The sequence below is a fragment of the Numida meleagris genome, chromosome 3, assembly GCF_002078875.1.
Source record: "Numida meleagris isolate 19003 breed g44 Domestic line chromosome 3, NumMel1.0, whole genome shotgun sequence".
Lineage (NCBI taxonomy): Eukaryota > Metazoa > Chordata > Aves > Galliformes > Numididae > Numida > Numida meleagris.
This window is the reverse complement of record NC_034411.1, coordinates 39,345,163-39,363,779: the sequence shown is the minus strand read 5'-3', so window position 1 is coordinate 39,363,779 and position 18,617 is coordinate 39,345,163. Positions and strand designations below refer to the sequence as shown.

General features: G+C 38.0%; 1 protein-coding gene across 2 annotated transcripts in view; it reads right to left on the bottom strand.

Moving 5' to 3' along the window:
• Positions 1 to 18,617, bottom strand: part of SIPA1L2 (signal induced proliferation associated 1 like 2) — a 145,351-nt gene that overhangs the window by 108,081 nt on the left and 18,653 nt on the right. For both annotated transcript variants that reach the window (XM_021391453.1, XM_021391454.1), the window contains exon 2: positions 5,401 to 5,473. The gene's annotated coding sequence lies outside the window, so the exon portion shown is untranslated. The remainder of the gene's footprint in view (positions 1 to 5,400; positions 5,474 to 18,617) is intronic.

The following is an 18,617-nucleotide window of genomic DNA, read 5'->3' as shown; positions in this document are numbered from 1 at the left end:
AAGGAAAGAAAGACGGAAGGAAAGAAAGACGGAAGGAAAGAAAGACGGAAGGAAAGACAGACAGAAAGACAGACAGAAAGAAAGACAGAAAGAAAGACAGAAAGAAAGACAGAAAGAAAGACAGAAAGAAAAGAATCAGAGTCAATATCAAAATTACTTTCTTTGCATCTACTAAACATGTTACAAGCAGAACACTCATCGTTGAGCAGTAAGTAAATATCTGTGAATGGTGCTTTGGAGCCAACTGAAGAATTAAGGAATGTAGAAATACTGTACCTAATCTGTCAGCCTCCCAAGCATAATTAGCTGTTATCATCATTAACAAGAGTGAATATCACTTTTCTGCAACCTTCAAAAGACTAACAACAAAAAGAAGTATGCCACATACACAATCAGCTCAACACCTCATTTCTTCCAAGGAGGCAGTTAGTATAGATGCTTAACAAAAAGTATATGAAACGGAAACGTGTTCCTGTCCCTCGTATAAATAACCACTTCAAAAAAATGTTTAAAAATTTTAGTTTGTATTATTTTTTTTTAAGAAAACTTTGTTGCTACAGTGGACTTTGATCCTCAGCATTTGCTTGGCATGTAGCCCTGCCTCTCCCAATGTTGTCCAACATTTACTTTCATAAAAGACAACAAAGAAATCTCAAGAAATTTATGAAGAAAGTCTTCCTTTTTTTTTTCCTTCTCTCCTCCTTCCTTCCTGAAGTGTGATTTTTAGCCATTCATATCACTTCCTCCATTTGTAATACATTCAAACAAACAAACAAAAAAACATGTACAAGCTGACAGCAGATGAAGTAGAGTTTCACAGGAACTTTTGTACCACTCCCTCCCCCACTCACCTTGGCTGACATATGTGACAGATTACACAGTACGTTCAAAATGAGGAATCTGACAAGGCAGCAAATCTAGTTACAAGGCTAAATGGCATGAGAGGGCAAGACAAAGTTACAAGTCTAGCAGGTAAAAACTATGAAGCATCATTCAGAGCAAACCAGTGACTTTCTAGAGGACGACTAAGAAAGAAAAAAATACTTGCAAGGTTTCTATTTTTGAAGCTACATATTTCCTTGCCTCCTCTACCCTCCATGACCCCATTTCTCCTCCGGTCTTCACAAATAGACAGGGCTCAGAGCATGCCAGGTTAATAAGCTGACCAAGTCAGCCTGCAAAGAGATTTTAAGTTGTCTGCATTTTTTAGATAGGTGCAACATGGTAATGAAGAAAAGACCAAGTATGACAAGAGCCCAATCTGTATCACATCATTGGTATTTTAAGATGAAAGATTAAGACTAAAACTTATTGCAAACAAATACTTAAAGACACCATGCGGGTTGGGTAAAAATATTATAGCACAGTCAGTTTCACAAGATCAAAATTGCAGATAGTTCTTTCCATTTTTATCCTGAAAAATGCTTCTGAAACCTCAATTTTTTTCCCCCTGGAAGAGAAATAAAAAAACAGCAACAAAAACACCAAACATTGAGCTGAGCCTGTAAAACATATCTTGTGTCTATTACCCTGCTACCTGAACTCCCTAGTCAAGAGAAAAGTGACCTAAACATTATCCCTGCAACTTGACTGAGAGAGTTGCAAGTAACCTTGAGACCTTGACAGAATCTTTTAGAATCATGGAATATATCAGTACATTTTAACTTTTTTCTGCTTGAAAAATATACAGTGTCTCCCCTTTCCTTCCAAGCTGTCTCAGAATGACATAGAATCACCGAATAGATGAAGCTGGAAGGGACCTCTGCAGATTAACTAGACCAACACCCCTGCTCAAGGACAGTCGGCTACAGCAAGTTACTAAGGACCATAGTTCAGGGTGCAGTGCAGTCAGGTTTTAAATACCTTCAAGGATGGAGAACCTACAGTCTATCCTAACAGCCTGTTCCAGTGCCTGACCGCCCTCACAGTGCTCGGATGGAATTTCAGGTATTTCAGTTTCCACCCATTCTCTCTCGTCCTGTCACTTTGACTCTACCAAGGAGTTCATTTCCCCTTCTTGATTTGCCTCAACAGGGATTCATATACATTGGTAAGAACATCCACTGAGTATTCTCCAGGCCAAATAGTCCCAGCTTTCTCCCTCTTCCTCATAGGAGATATGTTTCAGTCTCTTAATCATCTTTACAGCCGGGTGCCGGTTTGGCAAAGCCTGTCTTCCTTGCACTGGGGATACAGAACAGAACATGCCATTCCAGGCATAGCCTGTGATGAATAGAGGAGATCACCTTCCTGCAGCTGTTGGCAACACCTCTTCTAATGAAAATCAGGATACCATTAGTCTTCCTTGCAGCAAGGGTACATTGCTGACTCAATTTCAACTTGGTACCTACCAAAAAAACTCTACGTTCTTCTCTGCAAAGTTACTTTCTAGACGGTTTGTCACAAACGCTTACTGGTGCATAGCGTCATTTCTTGCCAAACGCAGGACTTTACATTTCCCTTTGTTTAACAAAGGTGGTTCTTCTCTGCCCATTTCTGCAGTCTGTTGAGGTACCTCTGAATAGCAGCACAACCATCTGGGGTATCGGACATTCTTTCTAGTTTTGAATTATTGGCAAATCTGCTAAGTATGCAATCAAACCCATCATTTGGATCGCTAATGAAAATGTTGAACAGTACTGAAGCCAGCATCAATCTGTAGCGTACACCACTAGTGACTGGCCTTTGGCTGGACTTTGTAGTGCTAATCACAATCCTTGAGGCCAGCAGTTCAGACATTTTTCAATCTTTCAGTCTCTCTCACTGTCTGTTTTTCAGCCCATACAGATTGCTTAACAAGATACTACAGGAAACAAATTGGAAAGCCTTGTTGATATCAAGGTAGACAGAGTCCAGTGCTCTCTTCTCATTCACCAAGCCATCCTTCTGTGATGAGATGTCTACCAGGTGAGTTAAGCATGATTTTCCCTTTTTAAATCCATGCTCATTATTCCCATTCACCTTCTTGCCCTTTATCTAGAAATGGCTTACAGGATTACTTGCTCTATCACTATCACAGAGATTAAGGCAAGGCTGACCAGCCTGTACTTCTCCATATCCTTCTTGAATAGAGGAGTGACCCATGCTTTCCTCCAGTCCTCAGGAACTTCTCTAAATTGCCACAACATTTTGAAGATAATCAGAGTGCCCTCACACGCTGATATCAGCCATCTACCTCAGAACTTGTGGATACATTCCATCAATGCCATAGATTTCTCGATGTACAGATTAAGTGTTCATTAACATAATCCTCCTCTTTCAGCAGAGAGTCTTTCTTATTCCAGGCTTAGCCTCTGGTCTTAGGGGTCTGGGATACATGAAGGCCAGTCTTATCAGTGAAAACAGAGGTGAAGAAGGTATTGACGATCTTAGATTCTTCTGTGTCCTTTGTTATTCCCAGACCTTTGTCGTCTCCCAATCCAATTAATCAGCCTAGCTTTCCTTTTACTACTTATGCACTTACAGTAGTCTTTTTGTTTTTGTTATCCTTTACATCCCTCACCATCTTTATAATTGTAGATGGGCTTTGGCTCCCCCTGAAACTCTTTCAAACTGCCCTATTTTTTCATTTCTCACATTACTCATTCTGTTACACACTTCATTTCTTCAGTCTTCTCTGAGAAGTCTCTCCTTCTCAAACATGTAATTACTATTTTTTTTGTCTACCTCTTCATGCTGCACATTTCTTGTAACAACTGAAAATAGACTCATAGGATGTTTCTGACCTATTTTTGAGTTTATCTTCAAACACGTTTGCATTAATTCTTCATTACTTCAAATATTTCATTAGACTTTTTGCAAGAGCCAGAAACAAAGGACTTCAATTTATCATAATCCTCCACTTTGTATGAAAGAGAAATACACAATTCAGTTTACTGAAATAAATTAGAATATATGAAGTATGAGATGTAGATAGCATCCTTAGGTTTTTAATTTTTTTCCCTTCCCCTATTTTCCTAAGAACTTACTTTCAGTTCTTTGTGCTTGGCTACTAGGGTGTTTGATGTTTCTTCTTAGATCAATTTAATTTGCACTAGTGTTATGTCAGCCTTTTGCTCACTGAAAATAAATTTGTGGAGGGCTTTAAGAAGACTTTATATGAGTTCTCCCAATTTTTAAAAACAGCCTTCTCTTTCCCTTCTCTTCTAAAAGTTATCACTCTTCAGCAATTGTTCATAGATCTTCTTTCCTTAAATCCAACCTGCCAGTACTCCCTCTTTTTTCCCTATGCCCTCTGCAAAACAGACAGCACAAAATAAAAATTAAAACAGGAGACACCTTATTATTAACTTGCATGTTAATCCAGCCTGATTTGTAATTTTAGTGAACCTCACTAAAATTATACTGTATGTCTTAAGTGATCAGTTATTGCTTCTTATCATTATCTCTTTATTATTTAGAGTACCACAGAATCAAAGAAGGGTTGAGATCAAAAGGGATCTTTGCAGGTGATCTGGTACAGTCTTCCTGCTGAAGCAGGGCCACCCACAGAAGGCTACCTGAGACCATGTCCAGAGTCTGTGGAGTCTCCCTCCCAAGGAGGTAAACTATGACACTGCTCAGTCATCTGGAAGTTAAATAAGTGCCTTCTAATGTTCAGATGGAACATTTCTGCACCAGATTGATCCCATTGCCTCTTGTCCTGGTATTATTCAAATGAAGATATTTTTGACAACTCATAAGACAAAATACATTACAGCATTGTTCTCTCAATCTGATAACTTATGAGGCAAAACACTGCCTAAGCGAAAAGCAACAAGTAAGATTTGCAGATATCTGTACAATATTGCTGTTAATAAAGCAGAGCTTCATCAGGCATAGTAACACGAGTTTGGTTACCTTATTTCATATTACAGAATAGACCATTTACTGAACAGTCATAGATGGGAAAGGGAAGGCAGCTATTGAGATAAGGCAAGCAAAGGAAGACTACTTAAAGCAGATAAACTGTAACATGCAGTTATTGAGCATCCTAGTTCCTCAGGACAGGAAGTTCAGTTTTGCCTCCTGCGGCAAAGCATAAGCCAGCCATAAAATAAACAAAAAAATCTGAGCTTATCCTGTGCATTAAGGAATGCAATAGTCCTTCTGTATAACAGCTGTACGGTAACTGTTGCCTCAGTGATTGTACCATATGCTTCAATATTAACGAGAAGCAGCCTGCCAAGTTACAGATTTTTTATTTTTTTTTTAAAGACTGAACTTCATTTGTATGCTGAGCTATGTGGGCAATTCCCTTCAAGATATCTAGAAGCATTTTAACAAATCCATAAGAAATACAGATTTTGAGATGTCAAGCATCAAGACAGACAGAAGCACAGCTGCCAGTTTACTTAAAAGGTAGGATTTATTACAGACATACAAAAAATATATTTGTCACGGGTTAAAAATCTTGCTTACCTTTGGTTAGGAGGATTCTCAAAGGATGCCTACTTGAGTCACTTTTTCTCTAACTTAAGTAATATGTAGATACCTGCAAGTGAAATGAGACAGGTTCAGCTTGGTGGTTGCTTCATTTGTTCATTAGGTGAACATGACCACTTATGAGGTTAAGGCATAAGTAAAAAAAAATCCCAACACAACAACTTTAGAAGAACATTTCTGTAAAGTGAGAATCTAATAGCATATGGAAATACAATATAAATAAAGCCTAATGTCTTTAAAATTCAGCATGGTGCAACACATCATGTTTATGTGGTGCAACAGAGAATTTAAAGATGTTATTTTTGCAAGTTCTGGGCAATAAATTGGAAATAAAAGATTTGTTGGGGAGGAGTGTAGGGGGAAGATGTAATAAACAACTAGGTGCTGAGCCATCAGCTTGTTTCCTTATGGCTCTGCTTCAATGGTCATGACCAAGGGTGCACAGTTATTCCTAGAACAGTATTTTATGTAGCAAGTAGCTCAGTAATATTTTCAATTACAAGTCTGAGAAAAATTCATGGTGTTTCATAAAACATTTTGAGGGAAGATAGTAGCCAGTTCTTTCCACAAAGTTTACAAAACATTCTGCTACAATTTGTGGAACGAATTCCTGCTAACAGGGCATCTAACACTCCAAACTTCACATTCTACGGGGAAAAAAGAAAGTTATTGAAACATTAACAAAGATGTCTAAACTAATGACTAATAATTCTACATCAAATATACAGAAATATTGCTAATTCAGAAAGAAGTGAAATAAAATAAGGTGTGCATAAAATTATTTCAGATAGGTTTATCTGATCAACACACAGAGATACAGTACTTAAAACCACTATCTACCATTAGGGTTATCTGGCTACATATGTTATCTGCGTTAACAAAGTTTCAAAGAGAGTTGAGTTTATCATGACCTCAGATAGCGAATATCAAGCTTGAAAATACACAGTGTTACCGTCATTTTGAAAGAAAGGAAAATACAACAGGAAGTGATGCCATTTCCTCTACTAAATCACCACCATAAGGGTAAAAATAATTCTAGAAAGTATTTTACAGAGTAGCGTATTAAATGAAAAAGCACACAAAGTTTCAAGATTCTAAGTCAGCTACAAACCTAAGTATTATGGTCCCTTCCAACTCTAAGGATTCTAGGATTCTATGTTAGATAAAAAAATGAAAAAAATTAAAAATCCCCCTGCCACAAAGAATTCTGATTGCCTATTTATGAGTGTAGAAAATAGAATCCATTGATCCATGAAGTAAAGTGAACTTCAGAGAATTACATGGTTCTTGAATGAGACAGACAAACAGGAAAACACTAGCCTTTGTGCACATATTGGTATTTTTTAATCCAAAGTTCAAAAACAGAAAACTGCATCAGGAAAAGAAATTAAGAATTGAGAAGAAAAATAAATTGGTATATGTAAGAAGAATTCATGGTTTTACCAGCATTCTAAGAGTTTTCTTCATAGCATCTTGTCCTACATGCAAGAAGATCTACAATTGAAAAATTACTCAAAATACAAGTTCCTTTAAAGTCATGTAAGGTAGTAAACTGCAAATCAGAAATAAAGAGAAACCATGCTTATTTTCTTTAATGTACCTTAAAGCTTATTTGGAATTTAAGACTTCATGAGACTCCTCTGGGTAAGACAATTGTCATACATCTGGACATCTCCCATTTCACTATTCATAGAATCCTTAGAGTTGGAAGAGGCCTCTGAAGGCCATCTAGTCCAGCTCCCCTGCATTGAAGAGGAACACCCACAGCTAGATAAGGCTGCCCAGGGCCTTATTCCCAGAGTACAACCCAGGATTGTTTTTTTTCCTCCACAAAGTAATACATGCACCTGTTTTGTAGGTCACTTAGTCCTCTCTTTCTGGTTTTTTGTTGTTGTTGTTTGGTTGGTTGGTTTTAAGTGTCCCCTGGAATTGAAAACCAGGGCCTTGATTCTACAGGAAATGTCACTGAGGAAGCCGACTTGGCCAGTGACAAGGCAAAGAAAAGCTCACTTAAGAAGATCCCTGAAATACAAGTTTAAGAAGGCCAATCCTTATCATAATTCCCATCTGGCAAAAGGTCAGACATTCAAACTGTTGCCTGCCATGCACTGCACACCATTTTCAAAGGTTAGAAATACACTCATCTTGATCTCAAATTCCTATAACCACAACTAGTTGGTACAAGACAGAAGAATACAGAAAACAAGCAGAAAAAAAGAGGCTGGAATACAAAGCATGTAATGCTGGACATTAAATCACCATAAATTCTTCCTTCCTTCTCAGACCTGATGTGAAAACAATCTCTTCCTGAACCTTTGGTATTATTTATGCCCAATCTTTTAGTATTTTCTTTTCCTATTTTGCTATCACAGGAACAACAGAGTATAAGTACCAGATAATTGATTTTTCCTGGCATGCTTTTTTTTCCTCTAAAAAAGAAAGTTTTGCCTATGGAGGAGAATCTGATTGTCCAGAAAGAATGGCCTAGATGGAGAGTGTCCAGGTCAGAAAAGTCTAGTTCCAAAGCTGGCTCCCAAGTGCTCTGAACACTGTACAGATAGTCACCACAGGGATAAGCTCCACAGCAAGACAGTGTCCAGAATAACAACTTACTGCACATTTACTGTAGAGTTGATTTATGTAGCAAGTCTGATGCATCTTGGACATGCTTGACTACAGTAGAAGAATTATAGGTAAAACAGAGGAAATATGCATATGATATAATTTGTCATTAACTATATCTACCTTGCTTGGTTTCCTAGGCAAATCCGTTGTCTATCCTATTAGCTTACGTACACAGGTCCCTCTGAAAGTAATGCCTCCTACTTAGTTCCATGGAACTACAACATATACAAAGAGTACAATAACACTATTTGATAGAGCAAGTTCTCCACTAACAACAACACCATTTTTCAACATAGTCACCACCATTAGCCAATTCACACAGATGAACTGATCAAGATGCTCTTCATTTTGTAGTGTGATAGCTGTGCATGGCCATTCAGAATGTGGCTTGTCTTTCACATCTCTGTCACCACTGCTGAAATACACCACCAAACAATCACCTCACTGTGCTCACATCCACTGTTTGGTCTCCAAACATGTTCAGCAAGCATCAATGAATGTCAACAGTTGCAACTTTTCCACATGAAGGAATTCAGTGTCACACCTTTGGTTCATATGCATTTCTGTGTCAGATGCCATTTTGTCAGTCTGCCCCTCTGCTGTCATCTGCCACACAACAACAAAACAAAATGGAATATTTATATAGACATGGAGAAGAACTCCTTGAGAGCAGCCCTGCAGAGAAGGACTTAGGTGGACAAGAAGCTAGACATGAGCCAGCAATGTGCGCTGGCAACCCAGAAGGCCAACTATATCCTGGGCTGCATTAAAAGAGGAGTGGCCAGCAGGGAGATGGGGGTGATTGTCCCCCTCTACTCAGCTCTTGCAAAGCCCCATCTGGAGTACTGCATCCAGGCCTAGGGCCCCCAGCACAAGAAAGACATGGAGCTCTTGGAATGGAGGAGGAGGGCGACCAAGATGATCGGAGGGCTGGAGCACCTCTCCTATGAAGAAAGGTTGAGGGAACTGGGCTTGTTTAGCTTGGAGAAGAGAAGGCTCTGGGGAGACCTCACTGTGGCCTTCCAGTACTTGAAGGGAGCATATACACAGGACAGAGTACGACTGTTTACAAGGGTGGATAGTGACAGGACAAGGGGGAATGGTTTTAAACTGAGACAGGGAGGTTTAGGTTAGATATTAGGAGGAAGTTTTTCCACACAGAGGGTGGTGATGCACTGGAACAGGTTGCCCAAGGAGGCTGTGGATGCTCTGTCCCTGGAGGCATTCAAGGCCAGGCTGGACGTGGCTCTGGGCAGCCTGGTCTAGTGGTTGGTGACACTGCACTCAGCAGGGGGGTTGAAACTCGATGGTCTTTGAGGTCCTTTTCAACCCAGGCCATTCTATGATTCTATGATTTTGTGAATATTGGTGGGAAGGTTCAACCCCTACTGCCATATCACCAACATCTATCTGTGATATCACAGACTGACATCATAAAATAGGAGGCATTACTTTCAGAGCAGCTCTCATACAGACACCTGAGGTTTGAATAAAACCAGATTATTCTGAAATATTTGGAGAGAATTTAAATGCCTAAAATTCACAGTTCTTACAGATCATAAATGTTCTCGTTGGTAGTAGAGAAGATGGATGAAAACCAAATAACTAGCCACAGAAATTAATTTCATAACATAGGCAAGAATAGGACAGTTTATTTCACATGAGAATTATTGTTAATATATATCACAAGTCAAGTAAAACTGAAATGTACATGCAGACTGCACATATTCTTAATCAATTATGACATTTCTTCAGCGATGATGACCGTATTTCAAAGTTGGCTGTTTCTTAAATAAAATCCACATTCTATAAACTCTTACCTTTTATTTTGAAGTGTAGCCTATATCTGATCAAGTTCTTAAAATGATCATATAAGTTTTTGGACTAAACCAAAGTGTTCCATGTTCAAACTCCTGCTTTGATTTCAGCATCTAAAGGGGTTATCTAGCACTTCTCAGGGTCATGACTGAATTGATTACATGTGTTTTCCTGCTTGTTTCCCTTCTGAAAGCTAAACTCAATTTAACTCCATATAAATTCCAATATTCCCAGCACAATAGGTTGATCTCTGTAAAGGCACTTTTCCTTCCTTTCATACAGAAAATATCCTGTAAACAGCCTATTTCTCACTCTTTAAGTGACTGCCTTTGTTTACAGGAAGGAAAGGCAACAGAAACCTTGCCATGGAACAGCAAGAGCTGAAAAGTTCTGTTTCATTTCTTACTGTGCAGGTGTTTCATACATGAAATCTATTGTAATTCTTCATTTCAGAAAGAAAACATGCTGCTTCTTTTTGAAATACAGACAAAAAAAACAGAAAACAAAAGAGTAAGGAAGTAGCAGCATGCCTCACTGTGAAACAAAATAAAAATATAAAATGAACAAGCCATAAGCAAGACCCACAATATGCTTTCTTTTCTTAGGTCTCAGTAATGATACACAGAAAAACAAGAGTCACCAAGGTTTAGAACGTGAAATGTAATAAAGGTATGGACCCAAATATACAACTAATAGCCCTGATTAAGCATTCACTTGATTTGTTTTGCATTCCAGCTCTCCCAGAACTCCACACTTATCTTTCCTTCTTCCATGTAGTTCCTGTTATAATACAATCAAATAAAACATTTTTTCAAGGCCTGGGAATGTACTAGCTGCACAAGCTAGTATCTTCGCTTTAAAACTTGTAAAAAGCCTGTTTTGGGACAGCACTATTCCTCTTTTAATGTTGACTTGTGAATAAGGCTTTTCCTCCAAATCCATAATTTTTCTTGATTTCATGCTGCCCAGACAAACATGTACAAATCAAGATTCTGGCAACCTCTGACCATGAAAACAAACAGCACAACACTCTTACTTTATTTTTTTTTTTTTACAAGTTTTAACAGTATAAATGCTGGTTGCAAGTTACAAAGTCTATTTACAATTCAAGCCGATACTCCCCATTTACAGAGTTTCTTCTTGAGCGCTATCTTGAACTGAGCATAATTGAGTGTCAAAGAAGTCATGAGCAAAAGGAAAAATAACTCACATTGGTTCAAGAAAACTGATAACTCGGTTTGTACATGCTTGTGAGTTTCAAAAATACTTAAACCTATTATAGTAAGAGTTATATTCTAAGATCAGTAATTCCCTATTGTACATCAACGTGTGGAAAATGTAATTCTAAAAACAGTCAAGCAGATGACAACACAGCGGTTTACCACTCCATTTGAAAAGAAATCTTGGGAGTTAATACTATCACAAACTATCTATGCAAAAGATACTTCATTTGACCCAGGCTGGCCAAAGTTCAACAGCCATAGGTCTAAGTGGTTATAGTGAACGGTGGCCAGTGGGGTTCCACAGAGCTTCATTTTAGAGATCGTTTTCATCAATTACTTGGATACAGGACTTGAAAGTTCTGTTTAATGAACTTAATCTCCTTTTTTGACAAGGTTACCCACCTAGTTGACCAAAGGAAGCCAGCTGATGAAATCTTTTTGAATTACAGCAAAGTTTTTCAATACTGTACCATTTAGAATCCTTCTGGACAAAGTGTCCAGCACATAGCTAGACAAAAAGATAATGTGATGAGTGAACAATTGGCTAATAAGCGGGGCTCAAAGAGTGATAGTAGACAGGCTTACATCAGACTGGAGGCCCATCACTAGTGGAGTTCCCCAAGGCTCCATTAGTTTCCTCACCGAGAGGGTGATGGTGCAGGGCATGCAATAGGCTGCCCAGGGCAGTGGTCATGGCACCAAGCTGTGCAAGTTCAAGTAGCATTTGGGGAATGTTTTCAGACATAGGGCTTGAATTTTGGGTGGTGCTGTGCAGAGTCAGAAGCTCTATGATCCTTTTGGATCCCTTCCAACTCGGAATATTTTACAATTTCACCATCACAGTAAATATCGCTCCTAGTTCTATTGAACAGTGCCTGTGCAGGCAGTGAAGAAATGATATGATCCACCACCTAGGTGGTAGCAGTGCTCAACCCTGGACATGAAGCTGAGTGCTGTACAAGGTACAGAATTCAATAAGCAGACAGTACACTGCCCCAAACACCATCTCACAGTTCAATGCAAGAGGAAGACAACTGTAAGAACTAGGTGGGCCAAACACTATTTGAGGGCTAACTTGTGGATCACACTGTTTCAATCAAAACACTTTCATTAAAACATGAAGCTATCTAGCGTTTGTTTAAAACAACATGACAGTTCAGTTTGAAATGGAAAGCTATGCTATCAGTTACCCGGGGAAACAAATTACATCACTGCAGTCTGAATACTTAAGGAAAGATTTGCCAATTAGATGTGATTAATTACACAGTAGTACTTATTTGAAAAGCGATATCCATTCTGCTTTTGTCTACTTAAGTCTCAGAATGACTAGTGAGAAGAATTGTTTATGGAACCTGCTGAGCTACCTATAATTTTGGATTATACTATCCATCTCAGAGAAAGGAAAGAGCACTTGTTAAAAAAAGCGATATAAAGCGGACAGTGCTGGTGGTAAGGAGGAACACAAATAGGTTTATCTTTAGGGCATGGTAATTTTCCGATATACACTCAAGAACAACTCTATCCTTATCCAGAATATGAAAAATAAATTAGGCCTGCTCTAACTTGGAAGAGTTCTTTAAAACTGAAGAGTATTGATAATCAGAAAAACAGAAAAAGTAAGCTAGAGAAAGCTCTGCCTTCTGAAACTCCTTTTCAACTGGGAAATGGTTTGTGCACTATACTAAAATGATCTTTATTAGAAATAACTCATCACATTACTAGATGCCCTCTTACCTACAGTACACTGTATGTTGTCAATTTATTTTTAATAAAAAGTAATATAACTAAATCCTTACAATTTACATTTTCAGTATGTCACCTCCCATGCTGCCATTCTTGTACATAATGTGAATACCATTTTCATTTCCCGTTTTTTTCCCCCCCTTCTTCTTGGAAGCAATGCTCAACTCCAGGTATTTCTTCCCCCCACTTTGCAACACCTCATTTTGACCATGCAGCAAAACTGCAGAGTAATCAAGACCACAAAGAAAGCATGAAACCATATCAATTTAGGCACTATGAATCATCACACTTGGACCATAGATCATAGAAGATGCAGTACACAGTGTAGAGTAGATATATAGCCAATTTCTGATCTACTCTGTGACACCTTGTTTTGAAAGTCTGCACTGGTTCTTTTTTCTCTGCCAGAAATGTCTCAGCATTTACTTCTCATATACTTTTTTTTTTTAAATATACTTTGTGCTCTTCCATACTTCATCACAGAAATTAGGTGAACAGATTAATTATGAATGGCTTAGTATAACCACAGCAAAGTTGAATATCATGCCACACAATGAAAGAGAAGAGGCTCTTAACATCCTGTGCTGAGCAACACCTGAGTTCCACAATGAGATTTGCAGTGCTTTTGATACCCTCTAAACACAAAAAATGAGAAAATAAGAAAGTGTAAATGTTTAAAATTTTAATGATAAAGAGAAGTTACCTGCCTGAACTGAAGTTTCTAAGCAAGGCAGAAATCACTGACTACATCCACAGTAAAGTAGATTTTAAGAAGTCAACAATAAGACGAAGTAGTATCAATAATTTTCTATTTAAGATAAGCGGAATGGAAAGCAACTGACATAAGGCAACTGCTTAGAAAAAGCAAAGATGCAAAAATTATTCAGAAGTCATAAAAGAAACACGTTATAAACTTAGCTAAGTTTGTGTTGGTAATGTCCTTCACACAGACAATTTTAAAAAATTTCAAATTTTGAAAACTTTATGCTGTTCCCGCAGAACAGCTCAATATTTTGTCAGTAACTTTTGTTTGAGTAGAAAAGGTGCTTAGCTATTTTTCTCCCCTCCCTGTGGGATACAATGAATAAAGAAATAAATAAATCTTTATCAGCTCTGTTTTCTTCAAGAGTGAGAAGTAGGGTAGGTTTCAAATGTTATCAGTGGAGAGGATTTTTTCCTTGTAGTGCTATTTTCTCTCATAAACAGGATTAGAGCTTTGGGAATAATGCCTCACTGTATGTACAATATGCCTTCTTGACAGTGTTGCTTGCTTTTTCAAATAAAAATACGAGCCACGGTCACTTTAGAATGTGGTAATAAAAGACAAGAAATAAAGGATGAGCAAAACCCTAATCAGATGTAGATAAGTTTTAATTTAAAAGTTGGTACCACTGTTCTGGTGGCAACACAACCACATAAGTACAAGACAGGGAGCTGAAACTTCAACCAATCCACTAGTGATGGAGTGAGTTTAAATGTAAGCTTTTGAGTTGGATCATAGAATCATGACAGTAACAGCTATAAGAGACATCTGGAAGTCACACTCCTGTTCAGAGCAGGGCTGTCATCAGCACTAGAAAAGGCCAGGTATGCCTTTGTTTCACTGAGTCTTGAAGACCTCTAAAGATGTAAAATTCAACAACTTCTCCAGGCAGCCTGGGCTGCACTGCCCTTCCAGACATGTTCTTCCTCATGTCTAATGGGAGCCCTACCAAACCACAGTTTGTGGTCACTGGCCCATCTGGCACCATGGAGAAAAACTGCACTCTATCGTTTTTGTAACTGCCCTTCGAGTACCCATGTGATGCTCTCAGGTCACCATCCTAGTTGCTACTCTGCCAGGAGGATCAAGCCTAGCTCTGCCAATTTCTCCTGACAGGTCATGCACTCCAAGCAGTGGAGCTACTACCCAAGCTACTGGTGCTCCCCACTTCCTGAACATCCTCCCTGAAGTGTGGGGAACAAAATTGGATATTCAACATCAAAATATTTAATATCCAATCTAGATATCTCTATCATTATTTTCTACTGAAATAACCAGTTATTTAAGAAAAACAACACTTAGTTCACTAAATTTAGCAATGGATTTCATCATTTCTTCAGTTACAATTATAACATCATAGCACTTTTCACACTTATGCATTTGATTGAAAAAACTGCTCAAAATTCTGTACAGTCCTCTGTCAGCCTTAATTCTATGATCCAACACTGAAAAGACAGACAATGCCTCCAATTGCATTTAACTGTCTCCCACTTCCCTTTGAAGCATAGACACAAAAATAGCATAACTGGTCATCAAATTCATTCCAAGAATATGAGTCTCAGAATCTACAGCCATTGCTTTTTTATAGTCAGCATTCAATTACATGGCATAATAGTAGAATGGAATAAGCCAGATTAAACACACACACTGACTGCAAAATATAATGGAATATATAAAGAAAGCGTACCATAAAACATAAAGAACTAATAATGACCCTTCTGAGGACAGCAGAGATCTGAGCTGGGAAGTACACTCTAACAAAAAGACTCTCTCGTTCACATTTAGATTGACCAATTTGGAATCAGCCCAGAACTTCCAGCCCCTGAAATAACATTAACTTCTATCCACAGATCGCAATTTTGGTTACAGATTTTAGCTATATGGTGACTGTAGTATCAATGAAGACAGACAAAAATCACCATCATTTCACCCAACAGGTGAACTGGGAGAAATGATACTTTTAATGGAAGTTGCAACACTGGATGTGTTAAGCTACAGTAGATATCTTGCATTAAGAAACAGTTTGAAGCCCATGAAAGAGTAAACTTGACATAACAATTTTGAGGTTGGAATCAGACAATACATTATATATATATATAAAACTATAAATGAATTCTTCTGCAATTACTTTGATAAAGAAAACACTTTTACTAGATGCTTTAGATTCCCATCATAACTAAGGCCCTATAATTACATACTTACACTAAAGTCCAGCACATATTCTATTTGTCAGAACAAAAAAGAACCCATACCTCACTCTCCACACATTTTAGTACAAGATATTTTTATTTAACTGATTTTCTCACTGTATTTTACTCATCCCTGATATAGCTGCAAAGACAGGTCATTCACAAGCAGTTTTAATAAAGGCAATGAAACAGATTTGCAGAGCTGCAAGATTTTTCATCATCTACAAGGCGAGCTCTGAAAGTAATGTCTCTCATTTTATTATGCTGGACTACAACATCATAGGCGGATGTTGTTGGTACAGCAGTATAGGTTGAATCTTCCCTCCAATATTCCACTCCATTTTCTTGTTGTGTGACACAGAGGCAGTCTGACCAAGTGGCATCTGACACAGAAACACATATGAAGTGAAGGTGTGGCACTGAATTCCTCCATGTGTAGGAATTTGCACCCGCTAACATTTATCAACACTTGCTGAACACTTATGGAGACTAAACATTGGATGCTGGTACACCGAAGTGGTTGGTGGTATGTTTCAGCAGTGGCAACAGCGATGTGAAAGACAAACATGTTCCAGATGGCCATACACAGCTGTCACACCACAAAGAAAAAAAAGTGTATTGATCAGCTTGTCCCCATGAATTGGCTAACAGTGGTGACTGCATTGAAAGATAGTGGGTTTTTTTAGTGGAGAATTTACTCTATCAAATAGTGATATTGTACTCTTTACATCTGTTGTCATTTCCATGGAAATAAGTAGGAGGCATTATTTTCAGAGCAACCTAAGTATCTTACAAAAATCAGACACCGCAGAACTATGGGAACAAAATTATATTTTCTTCCTGTTTTAACTTTGTGTTACAGAAATTGGAGCTACGTGATAAAACTTATCTACAGGTAGAGATTCACTTTTGTCTTTTATGACTATTTTCCTGCTCCCCATTCCTATTTTCTTTACTGAGCGGTTAAGAGAATTGTCAGCAACTTAAAATGTGTCTTAAAGTGAAAACTTGTTTTCCAGTCAGGATTACATTGTTCGGATTCATTTTCCATTTATGTTTACAAGATATCTGTTCGCTTTTCTATTTTATTTTCTTTCAACAGGTTTTTAATTAAATAACATTTCCAATTTACATTCTTAAACCCATTGTTCTTGCACACGGAACTTCAAAAACTACAAACACACCATAGTTTGTCTGGTTCTGAATGAGAAGTACACAGCATGCATTTCAGACATGCCTAAATAAACCAACCTGACAATCAAACTAGAAGCATCCCATAGGCACTATAGCACAAGAGGAGAGACAAGGAATAGATAGTAGCTTGCCGCTAATAAAACAAAAAATTAGTCAGACCAAGGTTGGCATGACTAAGAAAATGACCAAGAAAGATGTGAAGGCCCTATTTATCAAGGACTTTTATAGACTCTACTGTATGAGGGAAATAAAAAATACAACACATTTAAATTACTGATTAATTAGCAAGGATGACAGTTTCACATTGCCATGTGCCATATACAGTTATTTTTGTTCCATCTTCAGTTAAAGTATACTCTGGGTTTTTCTCAGAGGCCATCTGCTGCTGAACTTAAACAATTGGCCTTAATTGTGAAGCAGCTATGGTTAATGAGTATTTGTGAAAGAGGAGTAATAGCCACCTATAAGTTGCTTAAAAATAAAAGTTTGCCAAAAGACTGTCCATGCTCCATATTTTTGGGCACAGAGTTTAGAAACCACCAAGGTTTTGCACCTTCTTGCATTCCGCTAGGTAGCCCAGATTGAACAGAGCTCTCTAGATTTGGCACCACATCATGCCGCATCTTAAAGTCTACTCATTTAGTACACCGACCTGCAGTCTAGTGAATACTGTCTTTGGACTAGTTAAAAACATTCACTATCTACAAGGGATTTAACCTGACCTGAAACAAACTTTCAAGGCTGCCAAAATTCTAGAAATATACAGCCTTTATCTCAGCCATTGAGTCAAAATCAAACCAAGACAAACCCTTCTATTACAAAGTTTCAGTTGCTACTAGGAGGAAGGTTGGAATAAAATAAGTTTCAAAGTGCCTCCTAAATCAGTTACTATGTGTGCAGCCATGCAGTTTTAGCTCACAGTGATGCACGTGTGTAACAATTTATACCCTCTAAGGACATTATCTACAATATATTCAGTTCCAAAAACTGCAATGAAGAGTAACAAAACATAGATGTCAAGTGATCCACTATTTCCACATATAGATATCTAGCATGCAAAAAAATTCTACAGTTGAAATAATAAATATCAGGCTGGCTTAAAAAGTAATCCCATTTTTCTGACAGTGGTATTCTAACACAGTCTTAAAGCTTAACAGGATGTGTAAAAATAAAATAAAACAAAATCCCACAACAACAACAAGGCTTGTTAAACTGATTCCACAGGCCAAGGGTAACTTGTTTCTTTCTGTTGAGTTGTAAACCCAAGATCACGGAAAGAACAAAGAAGAAAGTGATCCACTTCAGATCTAAGAGGGCTTTGGTTTTTTTATTTGTTTGTGCATGGAACAGACAATGAAACGGTCAGTCACAGGTTTTCTCTTTCTGCATTTCTGCTGTGTGCACAGGCACGTACACACGCACCCATTTACTCACCCTCTCCCAAACCCAACAGTGGCTTCTGTTGTATTTTATTTCCTTTTAGTAGAAGGTTCTTCCCAAGAAATTCAAACTACAGTGCAAGAATGTTAAGAATGAGACTGAGTGGTACTTAAGAAGTGCTTGAGACAACTGTACAATTGCAGTATACACACTTAACAGTTATCAGATCTAAGCATCCTAAATATCATCCAGCCTTAC